Raw genomic sequence first — 20,200 nt, forward strand, 5'->3', positions numbered from 1 at the left:
TAAGTTGGATTTTTCTCTGCAGAAAGTCAATTTAACCTGGAGGCCCAGGGTTGGGAGCCAAATGAGGACCTACAGATTTGTTTTATTTTGTCCTCACATAGTTAGCCTATAAAGTGGTTTTTAAAATTTCTAAATTAATTACAAACATTTAAAAATCAAGAAATCACATCTTTAAAAATCTGGATTTCTGGATTTTTTTCAAAAAATCAGATCTGACCATGGGGTCACATAGTGACTATTGTCTGAAGCTGACTAGTGATCCCCCTTTGGAAGGGAAGTAGATTCTCCAGCTTGCTACAGACTCCATTTCATATTCATCTGCCTGTTTGATCCATCCCAAGTTTATGGCCCCTGGCTACCTAATCAAAACTCCACATGGACTTGCCTAATGTACCTGAATTTGATAAGTCATAGCCAGTTCAATCTGAGATTGAAAAGCAAATGCGGGGCGCCTGGGTGGCTCAGTCGGTTGAGCGACTGCCTTCGGCTCAGGTCATGATCCTGGAGTCCCGGGATCGAGTCCCGCATCGGGCTCCCTGCTCGGCAGGGAGTCTGCTTCTCCCTCTGACCCTCCCCCCCCTCATGCTCTCTGTCTCTCATTCTCTCTGTCTCAAATAAATAAATAAAATCTTTAAAAAAAAAAAAAAGAAAAGAAAAGAAAATGCATATATGAAGGAAGAGACATACATGTGTTACACACATGATAGGAGACATATGATCTCTGAGAAGGGCTGAGCCATGAGGCCCATCCCCCACGGAGAAACATTCTGAAACTCACAGCCCTCCTCCCTCTCCCCACAAATCTTGGGAAGCTGGCCAGTCCTGATAGGAGAGAAAGAGGAAAGAATCAAACATACTATTGTGTTCTGGTCTAGTCTACAACAATCACCGTGTCGGGGGAGGCCCCAGCGCACTAGATCTGATTACCTACTGATCGTGATTTCAGCTTGCAGAACAAGCCTGTTCCCATTAGTGACTGTATACAATTACTAACTGATATGCTTTTGGGATCTTACCACAGTATTCTTTTCAGGGATTTCTCATTTCTTCCACCCCCTACACACAGACACACAGACACACAGGTACTCATGCACACACACATACACACACACACATGCACTTACCTTGATAGGTCTGATAGCAGGTGGCCCAAATGGACTCTGAAAACTGGCTCTGTTTTGTCAGCATTCTATACATGTTTCTCAAGGTCCATTTTCTTCCTTCTTTAATTCCCATTTAATGACCACATCTGTTAAAACCTATCTTACTTGCTAAATGTCAGAGTCCAAAACTGGAGGGCCAGGGATGGGAATGGAGGGAAAGTTCTACCAATTATTTTCAGTAAGTGCCTAATTCCAAACTAAATCAGAACAGTAAAAATGTACTAACTTAACGTCTCAGGATCTCAGTCCAGAAATAGCCAACATTCAGTATGAACAAAAATGTGCATAGCATGATACAGCTGCATGTTGAAGTGGACAATTGAGTACAGATTCTTTAGCTGATGAGATGACAGAAATAGTTCTTAAAAATCAGGGCAGATAAAAAAAAAATCAGCAAAACAGGGAACTAAGTATCATAGAGATTACTGTGGCCTTTGGAGAAATTTCTATCAAACTGGTTGCAGCTACACGGAAATTAGGCTAGCGTAATCAGACCAGACATTTTGAGTCCAAAGCACCCCTTCAAGCACGGAAGGACACAAACAATGCTTCCTCCTGATAACGCAGGATAAGACAGTCTTCTGTCTGTTCTACTTTCTGGTGGCCTGAGGTACATGCCTCAGGAAAATCCTGTTGAAAACAGAAGGGCTCATTCTACCTAAAGAGTTTTAAAGCACCTGGAATGCAGGCTCCGGTAGAAAATCAAGGAATTGGAGATTTTCTAGAACTCCTCTCTGATCCTTTCATCACCCTAGGAAGTGCCTGAAAACAGTGATTAGGCAAGGAACTGGGAACAGAGAGATACTGCATAGACCTTGGTGGGTTTGCCTCCATTATTCAGTTCAACCAAATTCAATCAGAACTACTCAGCACTGTGCTAAGGGCTACAACAAATGTGAAAGAAGTTTATGACAAAGCCCTTGACTTCAAGAAGCCTGCCATCTTGTTGGGTAGGCTGAAGCTACATATACGAAGGAATTAGAGAGCAACATAAGAATATAACTGAGCATCAAAATTGATCTAATCTTTACCCAATCTCGGGTTTCTTAGGTACCATTCCACAAATACATTTATTAAATTATAACTAATTTAATTTGGTATAATTTAATAAATTAAAATCCATCATTGGTCGCATTCCAGCACAGCTAAAACGAGTAGATAGATAATGTCAAGTGTTGAAAAGAATGTAGAGCAACTGGGCCTGTCATACATCAATGATGGAAGAAGAAATTGCTAAAACCACTTTGGAAAATTCTTTGGCAGTATCTGTAAATATAAGTATATCCTATGATCCAGAAATTTTACTCCTGGATTTACACCCAGCTGAAATCCACATATATTTTCACCAAAAGACATATATAAAAATGGTCATAGCTGCACTATTCATAATATTCCCCAAACTGGAAACAACCCGAATGGCCATCAGTAGCAGAATAGATATGTAGCATATTCAGGCAATAAGCTACTAAAGAGCCATGGGAATAAACAAACCATAACTATACCCAACAATATGGATGAGTCTTTCCAACACAATGTGGAGCAGAAAAAGCCAGACCAAAAAAAAAAAAAAAGGACAACTACATGCAATAGGATTCTATTTGTATAAAGTTCAAAAGCAGATAAAACTAATCTATTGTGGTAGAACTCAAGATAGTGGTTTCCTTTGTTCAGGAAGGGTAGTTATTGGAATGATAGGCAAGAGGAGGACTCTGGGGGGCTGATCATGATTTATTTCTTGATCTGGGAGGTGATCACATGAGTGTTCACTTTGTGCAAATTCACTGAGCTCTTTGTGATTTGCACACATTTCTATATAATCTGTCAATAAAAAAATCCATACAAGGGTCACAGCGAGTATTTTAAATGCATAAACATTTTCTAAAGATCTCTACTAATGGAGAATTGAAGCCCAGAAGAGTTTTAGAAATTTACTTCCAGCAGTCTTTGACTGGGACCAGGAATTTCAAGTTTCTGAACTCCCTGTTCTGTTACTGATTCTCTAGACAATTTTAGAAAAACATTACTTGTCATACCTCTCTTTTTAAAAATAGCAAGTTTGGCTTTCATTCTTCAATCACCAGCTAATGGGTTTGCCTTTAAGGGTAAAATATGTATAATTGCCCAGCAGTTGATGCTTTCGACATTAAATCAAAACGAAAATTCAAGTCCCTTTCAATTTTCATGATAGGTAACAAAATTCTGCTGCCCATAGGGGATGGGTTGTTATTGTCCAAAGGAAATCATTATCATTCTCATTCTCTGCTCAGCCCACAGGTGAAGCTTAGACTGTCTGCCATAAATCTTTATGTGGAAGCCAAGCTCTCAGAGGGACGGGGACAGGTGCTTTCTCAATCCTTATGTGGGTGGATTCCCTTGCTCTGAGGAACAGGAGAAGAAACAAGTCTTAGCAAAATATGAGCCAAAATGAAAAGAGAGTTGGTCTGGGTGGGAGGGGACTGGGGCTGTCACTTATTAGCTGGAAAATTCTAACAAGTCATTCCACCCCTCTAAATTTCAATTACCTCGTGTTTAAGATGAGATAACAATCCCTCTCCTACTTACGTCATCAGGTTGCTTTGAGGTAAAAGTGAGACTACGTATGTGAAAGTTTTTTGGAAACTAGAAAGTGCTACCCAAATGCAAAGGATGATAATTGTGTAAGAGTGCTGTCAGTAAACTCTGTTGTTTTAAAGTCGAATGTCCAGGGGCTGAGGATAAAGCACAGCAAGCAAGACAAACGAGGTCCCAGCGCTCAAGCAGCTTATGTGGTGAGGAGACATTTTTACAGATAGTAAAAGGCCAAATGAAAAATAAGATGACTTTGATGGTCAATAATATTGTCCTAATGTGGTATGGTGACAGATGGCGACTACGCTTACCTTGGTGAGCACTGAGTAGTGTATAGTATACATATAGTAATGCATTGTGGAATCACTACGTTGCATACTTGAAACTAATAATAAATAAATGAGTGAGTTTGGTTAGTTAAAAAGAAAGCAAAGCAGTGCGATAGAGAGTGACTAGGAGGTTTCATTAGGTTGGACGACCAGGGACAGCCTCCCTGAGGGGGGGCCATTGAAGCTGTGTCCCGAAAGTGAAGAGGAGGCTCTGGGGGCAGAGGGGACCCAGATGGGCCAAGGCAAGGGTGCTGAGATGGGAGGGAGCCTCACATATGTGAGAAGAGACAGAGAGCCCCTGTGGCTAGAGCAGGGAAAGAGAGGAGAGGTGGCCTGAAAGGCAGGTGGGAGCCGGAGCCCAGAAGACATCATGGATTGTGCTAGAAGCTGGTCACTTAGGGAAAGGGTGCAGGTAGAAAAGAGGGCACAGGACCAAGACTCATGTATAGTACAGAAAGACCTGGCAGCAAAAGACTTTTCTCCCAGGGAACTAGCTGTGAAATCATAAAACCGGGCCTTACTTCTGACTTGGAGTATTTCAGATAAACACCACTCAGGCTCCAGAGATGGATTCGCTTTGAGGCTGGTGGAGGGTGAATGTCACAGTGCCCCACTCGTACAAGACTCTTCCAAGACCCTGGGAGGCACTCCAGCATTCTTGTAATCCAATTTGGTATTCTTTTTCTTTAAAAGGTCTCCCAGACAGGCCCCAACCCCTGAATGTGTCCAAATGCTATTGCAAATTTCTAGAATCAGAGCTTCAGCAACAAGTCAGGACCCAGAGGTTTGTAAATATGCCTCCTTTTGACTACTCCGGGTCCTTCTCAACCAGCGCAGGAAGCCTGAGACCAACATTTCTATGGGCTGCCCTACTTACTTCTCTTTGCCTTACTAGGCCTTGGGGCCAGGCTTTCTACAATCTGTTCACAGCTAACCTTCCCAACCTCATCCCCCATGGCTTCTCCAAGCCTTCTCCCTCTTCTGCCTCCCCCACCTTCCCCGCACCTGTAATAAAGTTGCAGCAACTCGTTCCTGTTCTGGAAACCAGCAAATCCTCTCTTGGCTCCATATTTTTACACATGCTGTTCCTCGTGCCTGAATGCTTTTCCCCCTCTTCTCCTGTCAAACCCTTGCTGCACTCATACTCTATAAAATTGGAGCCCTCTCGTCCTCCTCCAACTACTGCTTCCATGACCCTGAATGCATCACTCTCTGAAGACCCCAACCTCACTGTAATCAGTTACTCATTTCCACATCTGTTCTCACCCCCCGCCCCCCGACAAACTGGCCTAGTGGATTCCTTGAGAACAGGTCTTATTCATCTCCTGCATTCCCTTGCCCCATCCCAGGGATCTAGCACATTAAGTAGTGAATCAGGGGATGGCAACCTCCCAAATGCTTAGCAGGAGAGAACATGAGGGTTTGAGGAAACTTCTAGTTTTGCCAACATAGCTCTAAGCCTTTTTTTTTTTTTTTTTTTAATTTATGTACACATCTACCCCAGCATGCCCAGGGCCCAGGAAACACTGGGTGGTCAGCATGTGGTTACTGGTTGCATGGGTGCGCACCTACCCGATACAAAGCGCACCTGTGGGCACCCTGCTCCCGCGGAGAGCGCCCTCTCCAGGGCAAGGTGGAGCACGGCACTTAACGCTAAACAAAACTTAGCAAATAGCTCATTAAAAGGACTACAGCCGACACTGTGGACAGAGCACCTGGGACTACCACTCTAAGGAGTAGCCGATGACCGCAGCTTGTCCCTGGGATTGGATCTACAGACAAGAACAAAACTGTCCGGTTCTCTGAGGGGCTATGGGTTCTGGAAGGAGGCAGATCTGCCTTGGTTGGGGCTCGTTCCCCTGAAGCCCTGTGCTCAGAGGGAAGCTTTCCCAGGGCCTCCCCAGGCCATGCGCCAAGTAGCTGGGTGGTGGTAGAGTGGCCTCAGTGTTTACTAAACAAACCAATGTTCGTATCCTGTCAAGATCTGAAAGACAAAGACAAAACACTTAGCATAAATACAAGGCCACCTATTCAATGAAAGCCTCAAACCAGGGCAGCTAAAAGGCTGAATATAAAGCAGTCAGGGAGAGTTTTATTAAAAGTGAGTTACATAACTTGAGACTTGCATGAGACTCAAAGGCGCTCTTATCTCAAGGTTAAAGAAAAGAATTAAGAGTAGCAGCATCTCCAAGCACTCCTCCTATAAACTTTTTGCCAACAGTGAGGCCCCTGGGTGGGAACTGGGGCGACCAAGGCCTCTACAGTCAGCTGCTCCCTTGGGTTCATCAGGACGTCTTCTGGGCAGGGTGTTGCTCCCCACTGGTGGTGGAATCGCAGGGCTGTCCCATCATCACCAACTCACCACTCAAGAACTGTTCCATTCTACCAACCCCTCCTGTTGTGTTTAAGAAACCCCAGAGGTGACCCAGCCAGGTCCTGCAGGACAGGGACCAGAACTCCTGCCATCCAGGCCAGTGCCCCTTCCACTCTCCCCCACTGCCTGCACCTTCAGACACATCCATGGACCTTCGGTCAGCAGCCGATGGCTGGAGGGGACAACTGGGCATGACCCCCCCACACTGGCGGAGGCTAGCCGCGCCCCCGCCCAAGGCGTCTCCTTTCTCCCTTTCCTTTTTTTTTTACACACACACACACATACACACACAAGAGCAGGGGGAGGGGCAGAGGGAGAAGCAGACTCCCCACTGAGTGGGGAACCAGCCTTGGGACTCGACCCCAGGACCCTGGAATCATGACCCAAAGGCAGATGCTTAACCACCTGAGCCACCCAAGCACCCTTCCTTTCTCCCCTTCTCCTCCTTTCTTCTTTCTCCCCTTTTCCTTCCCAACCCGGCTCTGTCCTCAACCCACTGATGGCACAGAGGGACCCCGACGCCTTGTTTTGTCTTACGGGTGGCAATGGGAGGCAGTGCAGTCTGGAAACAAAATGTTTCTCTTTCAACCTCTTCTACCTCTCTTCCAGTCTAAGCCTTGCCCACCCGGGGCTCTGCCCTCCCCCCGCCCCCCATCCCTGCCCCAGCCTTTTCCTCCCTGCTCTTGATGGTCTCTACTAGAAAACTGGTCATGTTTAAGGCAGAACCCACCATAAGGTCATTACATTTTCATAGGGCACTCTTGAAGCCTAGCAGCTTTCACCAAGAAACAGGGTCCTATCAGTGGACATATTTAAAAGATAAATTCTTTGAGCCAGGGACTTCTGGACCTCCCTGAGATTATAATTTAGCGGTAATCCTGCTGCCCCAAGGGGAATCGGAGCTGCCCAACAACTCCCCCACCGCCTCCTTCAGGGAGCAGTAATCCCATCCTGGTGTCCGTCACCTGCCCCAGCCAGCGGTCTGCCTTCAGTGGAACCTACGTTTGCCACGCTGTGTACTCGGAGGCCACACCTTCGGGTGCTACGGTCATTGGGTTGTACAACGCTAGTCAGCTCAGAAGTCCTGACTTGCACAAAGGAGAAAAGAGCTACCTCTGAGCCAGTACGTGGGTGGTTGATAGCTTTAAATCCAGCAGGATGTGGTCCAAGCTGGTTCTACGGAGGGACAATGAAGAAGTTCTTTGTGTGGGGGACCTGCCGGGGGTAGGTTAAAGTACCAGGCAGTCCCTTTCAGCTTCCCCAGTCTCCCAGGAGTGTTGGCATTACACAATCTCTAGCCGGACAGACAGGCAGAACTGGCAAGCTCGCTGGAACACTGGCGAGGTCTTGGGAGAGAGCTCTTCCCTGCAACTCGCCAGTGTCCCTAATCACACTGGCTCTAGATTTAGGGACTTTAAATGACAAAATGATAAGGTCTGAAATTTATTTTGCCGCTCCAAAGGAAATCGTAAGACTCCCCAAGGGCTGGAAAATTTTGTGTTAATTTTGAGTAAGTGGCTTTTCCAAAACCCTTCGGCATTAGCCAAGCACGTGGGAGAGAATGCAAACTTGCCTTTCTGGGGGACCAGGTCCTGTCCTGCCCCTTTTTCTTTACTGGGTAGGGTTTGTCTTAAATTTGCATCAAAACAAAGAGCACCAGCAGCAAACTGGGTGGCTGGGTTGCTGGGTTGTTTTGCATTTTTCCCATTGTCTTATTTGGAAAGCAAGTATGATTGTTCCTTATTTTGGCTCCCTTCAAGTGAAATGGTCTTTTAGATCCAGCACATTTCAGGATTAGTAATGGGTCAAAGAGAAGGCACAGGGTGTATGAAAGCGTGTGTTTAAATTTCTAGTGCTGCCTTGAGAAAAATCCAAGAGTGAAGTCTCCCCAGGGTGTCCAACTGCTCCCAGAGGGCCAACCCCCGACATGGAATCAGCTAGGGAGACCAGATGAGTAAAACAGGGGGAGGGCTGCCTCTTCTGTGGCATCCAAGGGTTGGGCCTGACGACTTCTCATTGCACTTCTGGAAACTACCATCCGCCTCTACTGAGCTTAGCCATAGGAAAGAGCCATAGGATATCTCCATGGTGTCTCTTACATGGATGTCATTGAAAACATGGTATAACCATCATGCAAGACTCTCTTTATGAGGATTCTCAGGAGAAATTTCATTCTGGCCTTAAGACCAGACATACATCCATCTCTTGAACAATTATACCACCTCATGATATTTGCGTGCATTCTTGCAAACAGTCTTCAGAACCCAGACATATATTCTGGATGAATCCTTCATCTGTAGTTCTATTGGGGCTGCCCTGGGGGGATCTGCCTGCCCAGACCCTCAAGTCCCAGAGAATACCTTCCAGGAACCATCATCCCAGACCCAGAGCTTCAAGAAGCCTGACCTCAGCCCAAAAGCAAATCTCTATGGACATACCATTCTTTTTTAATAACAAATAATTCATATGACAAATATGGATAGAGTACCTACCGTGTGTCAGAGGATACAGCCATGAACACGACAGGCACAATTCCTTCTTCTCATAGAGTATGCAACCTAATAGGATTTACCTCACTAGATCCATTTGAGTTTGTAGATATGCCAATGAAATTAACAGGCAGCTAAGGTGGAAACCTCAGAAAAAGACCAGAAGACCAAATTAACAGCAACAGCAAAAGGATGATCTGAGTTAGAGTGAATGAGAAGAACACTTAGAGAGGGTGAAAGAACTATATTTCTGTCAGCTGTGTAATCTTGGGCAAGTGACTTAACCCCTGAGTTCCCACATCTAAAAAATGATGATACCACAAAGGCTTATAGTGAGAAATAAATGAGATAAAGCACTTAACACATATTGATAAAGCTCCTTGCACATGCTCAATAAACACTGGCTGCAACTTCTTTCACTACTATCCAAAGAGTGCTGAGAGGAGAAGGGCTCGTGGGATGGGCATTGTGGCCACATGACCTGTTTCAGTGGGATTGGTGTTAGAAATGGAAATGTGGGGACAATGGAAGGGTCATGCCCATGGTGTCACCTTAAGTCCTATTATTTCCAACAGAAACTATTTTTTCTCTTACACTTCAAAATATTTCTAATCACAATCCTCATACCCTCTCTCTTTTCAGATACGGTAACTCCCATTGTCCCTTCCATTTTACTGATGAGAGTGGTTTCCATTTTACTGATCTTGGCCAATGTTAGAAAGTTAGCACAGAAAGTCCAGACCTTCTAACTCGTATCCCATGTTTGTGCATTTTCTGTTCTGAGGGAAAGTGGAAATCAATTTGGTTTTCTTCTTTGTTCCTTTTTGGCTGTAGCAAGCAGTGTCACATGCCACAGACAAAGGTCTAAACAACACACATTCTAATTTAGGAGTTCCTTACAATTGGCTTTATTGGGTTATTGCTTCTCTAAGTAAATCGTCAAATACATCGCTAAATGTTAATACCCAAGTAACTGTTGTTTGCAGCCCTTGACCTAGAATTCTGGGATGCAAAAAAGTTAGGGAAGTTCCAAAGATGTGGTTCCCTCTCTGGCTCGCATACCAGCCTCAGCCAATGGCTCACTTCTATTTCAAGGAGTTTATCTTCAGTGTACTGAAGCAATGAAAGTTGCATCTCAAAGCCACAAGATCCTAAAATCCCAGGATTTTGACAACCCAGTTTCCTCACCTTCTGTGCTTCATCCTACCCATCAGCCCCCACCCACACCCATTCTTCCACCCCTACCCACCCTTCATGGCCCTAAAGAACCTTCTCCAAGGCCAAGCAGAGAGTAGCTCTATAAACAAAGTGGTGAGAGGGAATACCCACATGGCCCACCCCTAGCACCAGTGCCCTAGGAGTTGACACACACTTAAAAGAAATGACCTTGCTGTACGAAAACCGAGAAAGGCTAGGAAATGATGGAGAAAGAGCACGCTACTAGTCATTTCTACTCATGCAAGGTGGGCAGGCCAGTGATATAAATAGAAGAGGGGCAACTCTCAAGCTCTCATGCCTTTATTCTCCATAGACCTTATAATGCAAATGAGCTACGTTGGGCTCAACATAATCCCAGTTTATTGACCCCCAGTTATTTTCATTGGTGGGCCCTTCTGACCCATTGCTGATGAAACTTGGGTGAAGAAAAACTCACTGGGCATAAACTGGTACATCCAGGATCTAGAGTTAGCTGTGACCATTGGCAACAGTTTTTGGACAGAGAAAACGTTTTTAGGAACCTACTCTATTATTGCTCTGCACCATAAATTCCAGAGACCACTCCTTACTTCTCTTATCTCCTCAACCTGCTCTCTTAAGAACCGTTGAGTGTTTATCAACTGTTCATCCTGGTACAGTGATAAGGAGGAATTCTCTTGTTTTTTACGATAAAGCTTCTGTGTTCTGTTTTCATGCTTAGGCAAGTAGCCACAAGCCTGGGAGATTTATCCATTTATTACTCATGCCAATTTGGGGAGCTTGCAACTTTGAATCAAACCAGAGATACTTGCTATTGTACAAACCTAGCAAGCCACTGTGGAAAACCCAGGAGAGAATATATATCCTTTGAACAAATTATTCAAGTTGACAACATCCCATCTCCCAGATCAATTGCCCATTGAATCATAATGCCTTATAGCCACATGACCCTTCAGGGAAAGCTTACAAAGCATGTTCTCATTTGTTATCTCCTGACCCTGCCCGCAGCCCTCTGCTGTGGGCTTGACTGGTGTTATCACAGAGCAGGCTCTGGACCATGAACCCAAAGGAGAGGGCTCCAGCTCCGGCCACTTCCTTGATTGATGTCCTTGGGCAATTTCACTTCAACTGTGATTCTCCGCCTTCTCTTCTGCACAAAGGAGCCAAAACACCCAGAGATGGATGGGACTAACAAAGCTTTAGTTTCAGGACCTACTGTTGCAGGATTTCTTTTCTTTTGGTGCCCGTGGTTCTTGGTCACACCGCTTTGAAGAATGAAGAGGTAGACCAGATGAATAGTGGTGCGCAGCAAAGCAAAGTTTATTGAATGATAGTACAAAGCTCCTGAAGAGGAAGGGGATCTGAGAGGGTTGCCACAGAGTTTCTAAGTCTGGGGGGGTGGGGGGAATGTTTATGAGCTTGTTGGCAGGCTCTTTTAATCTGATTTAACCCTCCATGCGCCTGTCATCCAATTAGGTTTTTGTCATCTACCTATCACATGGGAAAGGGTGGAGGGTCCTTCCCGGGTGGGTGTAAAATCCTTTCAGGGGTGGTTTCTTCTTAGGGCAGGGACCCCTTGTCCCTGCCTGTCTTTCTTCCAACTATCCTTCATTACTACCACCTGCACAGGCTGTGAATCTAATTTCGAAGTCATTTTGTGTCCTTTTTCTTGAAGAAGACTCCCTAAATTGTAATAAGCTTCAGGACTCACCAAACCTAGATCAGTCTCCCAATATAACCTGCTTAATCTAATACCAGGAAGCCAAAATATGATCGGTATTTCTTTGGCCTCAGCTCTGCCAAATGGCCCGTGATGATTACCATTCAGACCCATGTACTAGGTGGACTTCGTTGGTGCCCCTCCTGGATAGCTGTGAAGGGCTCACAGCTTGTGAGCCCTTTGTCCTGGAGATTACACCATCACCTCTATTCAGGGCAGTCGACCAATGTCTGCTTGATGTGGTCAAACGGCTACAGCCCTGTCTCAAGGTGAGACCAGCTCTGTGATATAATCCATACTCCTTTGGGATCAGATCGAAGCTAGACTGTAGCGGGGCTGACATCCTGGCTTAACTCCTTCCTCCGTCTCATTCTGCTTCCCTCATTCCCTTTCTCCTAGAGCCTTGCCCTACCAAGTTATACCTATCTGAATCCTCACCTGGGGCCCAGCTTCTAGGGTACCCAACCTAAGACATAAAGTGATAAGGACAGTATCATCTTTTCCCATGTCAAAGCCTGTCTGGTCCACTTTCAAACACAGCCAAAAAGCCACAAGCCCTTGAGACCCACTGCAGCCAGTGCTCAGGCTACTGCATGGATGTGTTTACTTATTTCATGACTAGCATCCCTGTCTGAGGCCCATCCTGGACCTCTAGCCAAGTCCAGAGAGCCAGAGTTCTAAGTACCTTTGGAACTTGGCAGTGGGAGGGTAAAGGCGGTGATGCTGAGCATTTGGTAAAACTCTAAACTGTGACCGCCCCACCTTTAGTGTTTTCTCTGAGCATTTGCTTTAGATGTTAGGAAGGAGACCAAACGATGTGAAAAAAATGATTGGTAGCACCATGTCTCTTTTGATCATTTTCTCGGCATTTTTTTACTGCAGGAGATTTATAACTAGCCCTTTGTCCCCACTGAACAGAAGAGGAATCCAGGCTCTCCAGTGTTACCTGTCATTTTAGAGAAAGACAGAGTTTAGGAGGAAAGAGATTTAGAGCCTCTTTCTGTCTCATCTATGACTTGTTTGTGACTTTAAATGAATTAATTGTCACCCGTTAGCACTCGTGTGTGTGGCATGGACATTTACTTCCACACCCCACAAACAGCAAAGACTCTTGGAGATCATCATAACAGCAAGACCACCATCCATAAAAGAGACATAATCTTTAAATCACCAAAACAGATACACGAGAAATTCCTCATGAGAGGGAATAAAATGTGAAGCAGGAAATATTTATTACCCAAGTGCTTGCTCCTCCAGGCCCTTAGCCCTAAAGGATCTAGAGATAACTAGTCTACCACTTCCTTACACAAGAGAGACAGGTATAGGCTTTGCAGACAAATTGTGAGGATCTAGGTCCAAATCCAGGAGCATCATTCAACAGAGAAAGGAGCAGGTGGGCCTGATGAGCTTAGGCAGGTACATTCCAGAAACAGATATCACAGGGTGGAAAAGCCCAGTTAGGGGACTATAGACCCAAGAAGCAAGAGCCCAGGGAACTCACCCAGCTAAGGCTCCCAGTGCCCAACGTGGAACTCATCAGAATCCTGGCTTTTCTGGTCCAGCAGCTTACTGTAGACATCCTTGGAACTTGTCTCAGAATGTGGGCAGTACTATATTGAGTGGGGAGCAAAATAACAGGATTTACTCTGTGACCTTGGCCAACTTACTCGTCTTCCATTTCCTCATCTGTAGTAATTCCTCCTTTACTCATCTTTCGGGCTGGTATCAGATTCTGTTTGAGGCAGTATGTATGAAATTGCTTTGTAACCTGGAAAGTGACAACTGTACATTAAGACAATAATATCTGTGGATAGGTAAGAAGGCAGAGAGAAAAGAAAGCTTTCTGGAATAGGAAGAAAGGAGTTCCAAGATCTGTAGGCTCATCCAGCCTGGTCTCTGAGCCGATGCAAGACCGGGCTTGCAATGCATGCACAGCCTTCCCTGCTATTGAGGGGGAGCCGGAAAGAGCTCCATGCCCAGTGTCCAGTGATCCTGGCAAGAATGAATCTGCCTTTGGGTGTCCACAGAAGAGGGAGCTGCAGCCTAGTCTTCCTATCACAGGCAACCACATACGGTCCATCTGTCAGACTGTTCTCTGCTATGATTTCTGATTCCAATTCCCTCTCCAGCTCCCTTTGGGACTAGGGCCCATCCCTAAGCTCTGATCCAATTGGCTGGGGCCCTGTTCCTTCCAGTCTCTTCCCCAGGACAGATGGACATGTTGGATAAACATGTTGGATATACATAGAGCACCCAAATTCTCAGAAATCCTACCCTCAATTCTACCTGCTCAACTCAAATAGAATCCCCCATGGACCAGCTCAGTCTGGATCACACTCAGCACCACTCCCCAAGCTTAGTGGTTTGAACCATGGGTTCTACTCCTGGGGGAGGAGGAGTCTTCTGTCATTCCCTCCATCCCAGCTATTTCCCCCTTTACCCCTAGATCAACATCAGCTGCAACAGTCTCCCTCCTCCCCACTGGGAGCCCACAGTACATAATAATGACAGTTTTTAATATCTTTCTCTAAAAATTTTGGCAAGATAAAAGGCTCAAAAGAAATAAGGAGCATGTACTTCTAAAGTTTTCATCCTTCAAAGGAAGAATCAAAGATAATTAAAATATTAGTGAAGGAAGCACAGGGAGATAAGAGTTATATTTGCATATTCTTTAAATTATAAATTCGTGTGCTGCTCTTTTAAAAAAAATTTTTTTTTACTTAAACAATTTAGGTAATTGAAGTGATGAAGTTTGTATAACCCTGATTGCCTGTGAAATAAATACATCTTGTAGGTCCTGGACACACCACTGATGATTTTATATTGTATAAACTTTGCCGATGTTCCAGGCAATCCTCAAACAAGGGGAAAAAAGGCATTAAGCTATCAGGCCAATCAGAATGAGGTTGCTTTTGTTACTCATCTAACAGTTTGCAAATATGACATGAGATGATTGTTCTTCTGCTGGGCCAGGCAGGAATGGACTACGGGCAGCTGAGTGAGGGTGGAGTGTCCCCCAAAGTGTTGTCCCTGGAGCAGAGGCTAGTGTTCCTAGAGCTTTCATCTTGAGACCCCTGGTGCCAAACCAGGCTGATTGTAAACCAAGTTGGTGAGAAGTGGCTTTAGGGGCTTGGGTTGGTGGGAGACGAAATGGGAAGACAGAGGTTGGAGCAGAGACAGGAAATTGTCTACTTGGGAGAGGGGCTGGAGCAGCTTTTGATAAAGCCTCTGTAGCCTTGGGATGGCCAAGGAGGGAGCCATTTAGGCGTCTGGTGGGTCTGGACGCTCCTCTTCCTCCAGGAGCCTGTGGGAGAATGGTAGGTCCCCAGGGGTAGAGAAAGACTGGAGACATTTGTGGTTTTGATGCTAGTTCACCTGCTGCTTAGCAGCTGGTCAGAAAGCAGATAGATGACTTTCTCCTGAAGTCACTACTCAATCTACTCACCTCTAAAATTCACCAATCTTGCAGCACCAAGGATGGTCATAGCCTCAAACTTGGAATACCTAAGCATGTGGAACAGGAATTCGCACTTTGTTTTGCTTAGTGGGAAGTCTCTACTTCTTTGATCTTGACTATCAGGTAATGTGGTTGGTCATTTAGGTCAAGTCTGGTAAACAAAGCAGGCAAATACAATTTGGGACCCAAAATCGCAGTGTGAGCATATGGGGTCTCTGACTAAGGAGGCTCCCAGGGGCTTTGCTGGAACTGGCTGGTTATTAACCTGGACAGCAGAAAGTGTATTTCAGCAGAGGGCAAAGGTAACAAATGAGAGAAGAAGAGGAAGGACCCTCATGAGGGTCAAAAGCTAGAATTGCCAACTATTGTGCTCATGGTTACTCTTCTACTTAAAATCCTTCTTTGGCTTCCCCTTGTCAAACGGTGAACTCCAATCACCATTGTCCATTAGGGTGACATACAGGACCTGGCTTGGCCCTATCTCTTGACATGACCTCCAGACATTCAACTTCGGGCATCCAGATTCCTAGCAACTTGGTTGATCTAGCAACTATTTGACCATGTGTCAGCTTTCCTCGCCCTGGAATAATTCCTGCCCTTTCTATGCCTGGGAATTGCCTCTTCATCCTTAAGAATCAGCCCCCCCACCCCCAGCAACCTGCCTCCACCCACTGACCATTCCCTTCTTGGGCCATGACAGTAGCCTCTGCACCGCTTTATTAGACTCACTGATTTTGTGAGTCCGTAAATCCCTACAGGCAGATGGAGGTGACCGTGTCTTATCACCCTCTATTCCTCCAGTGCCCAGCATGGTGCATGACACATGCTAGTTACCTCACCAATGATTGTTGAATCAAATTGAATTGAAATTGAGTATGACTCTGAAATAACAAGCCATTTTCTTTTTCTCATTCAACTCACAAACAGTGTGAGAAGAAAAATGAAGTCATATGTGCATATCATCTCCAAATAAATTACTTTAAAGAACAACTTCTATGTGAATTTTGGATTTGCAAATTCTGTCAAAGTGCACGTGAAGGTAAAGGTCTCCTTAGTTTACAGTCACACTTTAGAGCCAGGATAACATTCAGTTAACTTTATTCATTAGTGGTTGTAAGAGAAGTGGGTGTTCTGATTAATCAAATAAAGAACCATCATAAAAGAAAACAGGACACCTGGATCCTGGGTCCTGGCTTTTCCACTTACCACTTTCTATTGACTCTGGGCAAGTCACTTCACCTTAATTCCTTCAGCTTCAGAATATGGATTATAAAGTTTTCTTGTTTAAGGTATTGGATAAGGGCACCTGGGTGGCTTAGTTGGTTAAGCATCTGCCTTCGGCTCAGGTCATGATCCCAGGGTGCTGGTATTGAGCCCCACGTTGGGCTCCCTGCTCAGCAAGGAGTCTGATTCTCCCCCACCCCCTCTGCTGCTCCTCCTGCTTGTGCTCTCTCTCTCTCAAATAAATAAAATCTTTTTAAAAAATAAAATACTGGATAACCTGTGAATTGATCTGCCAATATAAGGGATCATTAGGTGTACCTGACCAATTCCCCAGGAATAAACTTCAAATGTATTTAACACCAGAAAGTGTTAAGCAAAACTCACATCTTTCTTTGATGATTTAGAAGGCATTTCAGTAAGTGCTTTGGGCGCATCATTATAAACATCATTTACCCTTACACCATAACTTTGTGCAAATACCAGTTAATAGGAAGTCCCATTTGATAGAATGGTATATAAGCCAACCTTTGAATAATATTGTGGTTTGTGTTGTTTTTTTAATGGACACACCATGAAACAGTCTAATGAGGTTACCGCCAAAACAGCTTTGGGTTTTCGTGAGTTAAATGCATAGTTAGGGCTGGAAAGGACTGTTTCAGCTCTGTCAGCTTAATCACGGTTTGCTGGTCCCGAGTGGGTTTGGAGGGATGGTGTCACGCATTACGATGTGTGGTCAGTGACTCACACCCAAATCACTGTTTTCAGGCAGGATAATCAAACATTTGGGCAATAAGCCTCGTAAAGTTCTCATTTATAGGGAGGTTAAGCAGCCTTCGGGGATTAGTCTCATCCAAAGAGGGTTTTGAAGACCTTCACTGACTGCAAGTCTGACTATTCCTATTTACCACAGTGACACAGTAACTGCGTTCTAGGGAAAACAACCGTCTTCCTCCAGACTTGCTAGACGCCATATATTGTGGTGAACATCCCTTCATAAAGAAGAAATGCAGAGGCCCAGGCCCCACCCCAGATCGACTGAGTCAGAGCCTGCACTTTAACAGGATCCCCGGGGAATGAGATGCACAGGAAACCAAGCCCTGGTTTTTTTGTTTTTGTTTTTGTTTTTGTTTTTAGGGCCCTTGCAACCTCAACTCCTCCTTTCCTTTGTTCTCCTTCTCCCTTTCATCTTTCATCACTTCTTCCTCAAATTCCAAAACCAGGTCATGTGTGAAAATCAATACCTACTTGTCTCAACCTGGTCTAATTCAAACACTCAACCATATCTCTACTTGAGGTCCTAACTCCAAGCACAAACCAGCCTTGATTCATAAACACTTGAATAAAATAGTTCCATTGGGCCCCAGAAAAACAGCAGGCAAGAGCCGTCCCCCACAAGATCTGTATTTGTGTCATTTATTTATAAAGAGCCTTAAGTGTACACAATGCTTTGTTGGGGAACATGCCAACAGGCTACAATCCCTGCCCTTTAAAAAATATTTTTTCTTTTTCCCTTATGCCCCAGGGAACAGCTAGGGTGGGGATGGAGTTATGAAATCTTCGGACCAAAACATAGGAGATGAATAGAAGGAAGCCATAAGTATTTGTTAGGGCCTCCAGACCTCTCTAAGAAAACAAATAAGACTTTCCCAAACAATATGCATGAGCAGATTTTTGCTGTGCAAGGAAACCAGCCCTCAGTTCTCTGAAGAAATCTCAGCCCCCGCCCCCCCCCCACACACATCCCACAGGAGATCTTACAAGCATTTGAGCCAAAGATATCCATTTAAAAAAATAAATTTATAAAAGGAAATTTAAAAAGGAAAAATATTTAATGGCACTTATAAAAAACAGTTAAATAAAAGAAGAAACAACCACTTGATAAAATATTATGTAGCCACTCAAATCAGGATTTCAATAATATTTAGCACAAAACATTAAGTGGCAAGGTAGGATACAAAATTTTATAATCACCATTACCCCACTTTTATGTAAATAAAAAAGGGGAATTAAATATACCAAAATGTTAATGGTCTGTATCTCTGAAATTGATATGATTTAAATGTTATTCTTTGCACTTTTCTATATTTTCTAACTAGTATGGACACATACGACTCATATGAGTACTTTTTCTAAACATTTGTCCCGGCAAAAGTTCTTTCTTGACTCCACAAATTCTCCTTTCTCTCTATAGCCTCCCCAAAGCCCGCTTACTTTCCTGACCCAGAAAAGCAAGCGTTCAGAGAATTCTATCCATTGGAAAAGTCATACTGGTTCTAGACACTGAGAAGAGGGGAGAGCAGGGTTAGAAGGGGGTCTGAATGAGGAAATTTAACAACTTTCCAAATCTTCTTAGGTCAGCCCTTCGGTGTGAGATTCCAGACTTCATTCAGAGTGTTCTGCATCCCAAACACACCCATTATTGATCGACATGGGAAACACATTTTAAAGTCCAAAAACATGGTTTGTGCACCATCCAGAAGCTCAAGAGTGGAAAGAATTTTAGAGACCATCTTAGTTCACTAGTTCTCAATTCTGGTGTGCGTTGGGGTCGCCTGGAGAGCTTGAAAAAATATGAATGCCCAGGTCCTACCCTCAGAGCTTCTGATTTTACTGGTCTGGGGTGTGGCCTAGGCATCTGGGTTTCCTCTTTATAGCTCCCGGGTGATTTGACTATGGAATGCCATAGTCACTGCCCCTCTTACCCAAACGGCCCTGCAGCCCCACTGATGTGTGATCCCCTAGTTCAGGTTGCATGACCAGCATTAGCCAGCTCCATCACTGGCTTCCAGAATCTGATCAGGTATTTGGCTGCAGGCAGAACAGCTACCCGACCATAATAAACTGCGAAGGTGGGCAGCCAGATTCTATAACTGTGCAAGAGGAGGAGGACCAGTTTCAGTGGACAGGTCCAATCCTGACCACATAGGTAATAGCTCCCTTTCATGGCCAAACAGATGCAAAGTAATTTACTTGGCCAAAAGCTCTCAGCTCCTGAGTGGTTGGGTCGAGATTCTCATTCTAAAGCCTCAGCCTTTCCACTGTACTACAGCATAAAACATCGAACGCAGTTTTTAAAACAATTCTTGGATTTCAGAGTAATTTTAGATCTACAGAACATTGGCAGAGCTAGCACAAAGAATTCCTGTACAATCCTTGCCCAGCTTCCCCGAATGTTAACATCTTACCTAGCCAGGGTGCCTCTGCCCAAACTAAGATATCGACATTGCTACCTTATCGTGATAACTACGGACTTTATTCAGATTTCACCAGTTTCTTTTCTTTTTTTTAAAAAGATTTTATTTATTTGAGAGAGAGAATGAGAGAGAGAGAGCACGAGAGGGAAGAGGGCAGAGGGAGAAGCAGACTCCCTGCCGAGCAGGGAGCCTGATGCGGGACTCGATCCCAGGACTCCAGGATCATGACCTGAGCTGAAGGCAGACGCTTAACCGACTGAGCCACCCAGGCACCCCGAGGTTCTGTATTTCTTTCTTTTTTTTTTTTTTTTAAAGATTTTATTTATTTGAGAGAGCAAGAATGAGAGAGTACATGAGAGGGGGGAGGGTCAGAGGGAGAAGCAGACCCCCCGCTGAGCAGGGAGCCCGATGCGGGACTCGATCCAGGGACTCCAGGATCATGACCTGAACCGAAGGCAGTCGCTTAACCAACTGAGCCACCCAGG

At 44.8% G+C, this 20,200-nt stretch overlaps 1 long non-coding RNA gene across 1 annotated transcript in view; it reads right to left on the reverse strand.

The window, feature by feature from the left end:
* LOC135361730 (uncharacterized) overlaps positions 1 to 20,200 on the reverse strand; it is a 51,412-nt gene that overhangs the window by 6,143 nt on the left and 25,069 nt on the right. The window contains exon 4 of the long non-coding RNA XR_010405527.1: positions 13,342 to 13,450. This is a non-coding gene — a long non-coding RNA (uncharacterized LOC135361730). The remainder of the gene's footprint in view (positions 1 to 13,341; positions 13,451 to 20,200) is intronic.

The sequence above is a fragment of the Mirounga angustirostris genome, unplaced genomic scaffold (assembly GCF_029215605.1).
Source record: "Mirounga angustirostris isolate CCGP_5_RB_7025 unplaced genomic scaffold, mMirAng1.0.hap1 SCAF_10, whole genome shotgun sequence".
NCBI classification, from domain to species: domain Eukaryota; kingdom Metazoa; phylum Chordata; class Mammalia; order Carnivora; family Phocidae; genus Mirounga; species Mirounga angustirostris.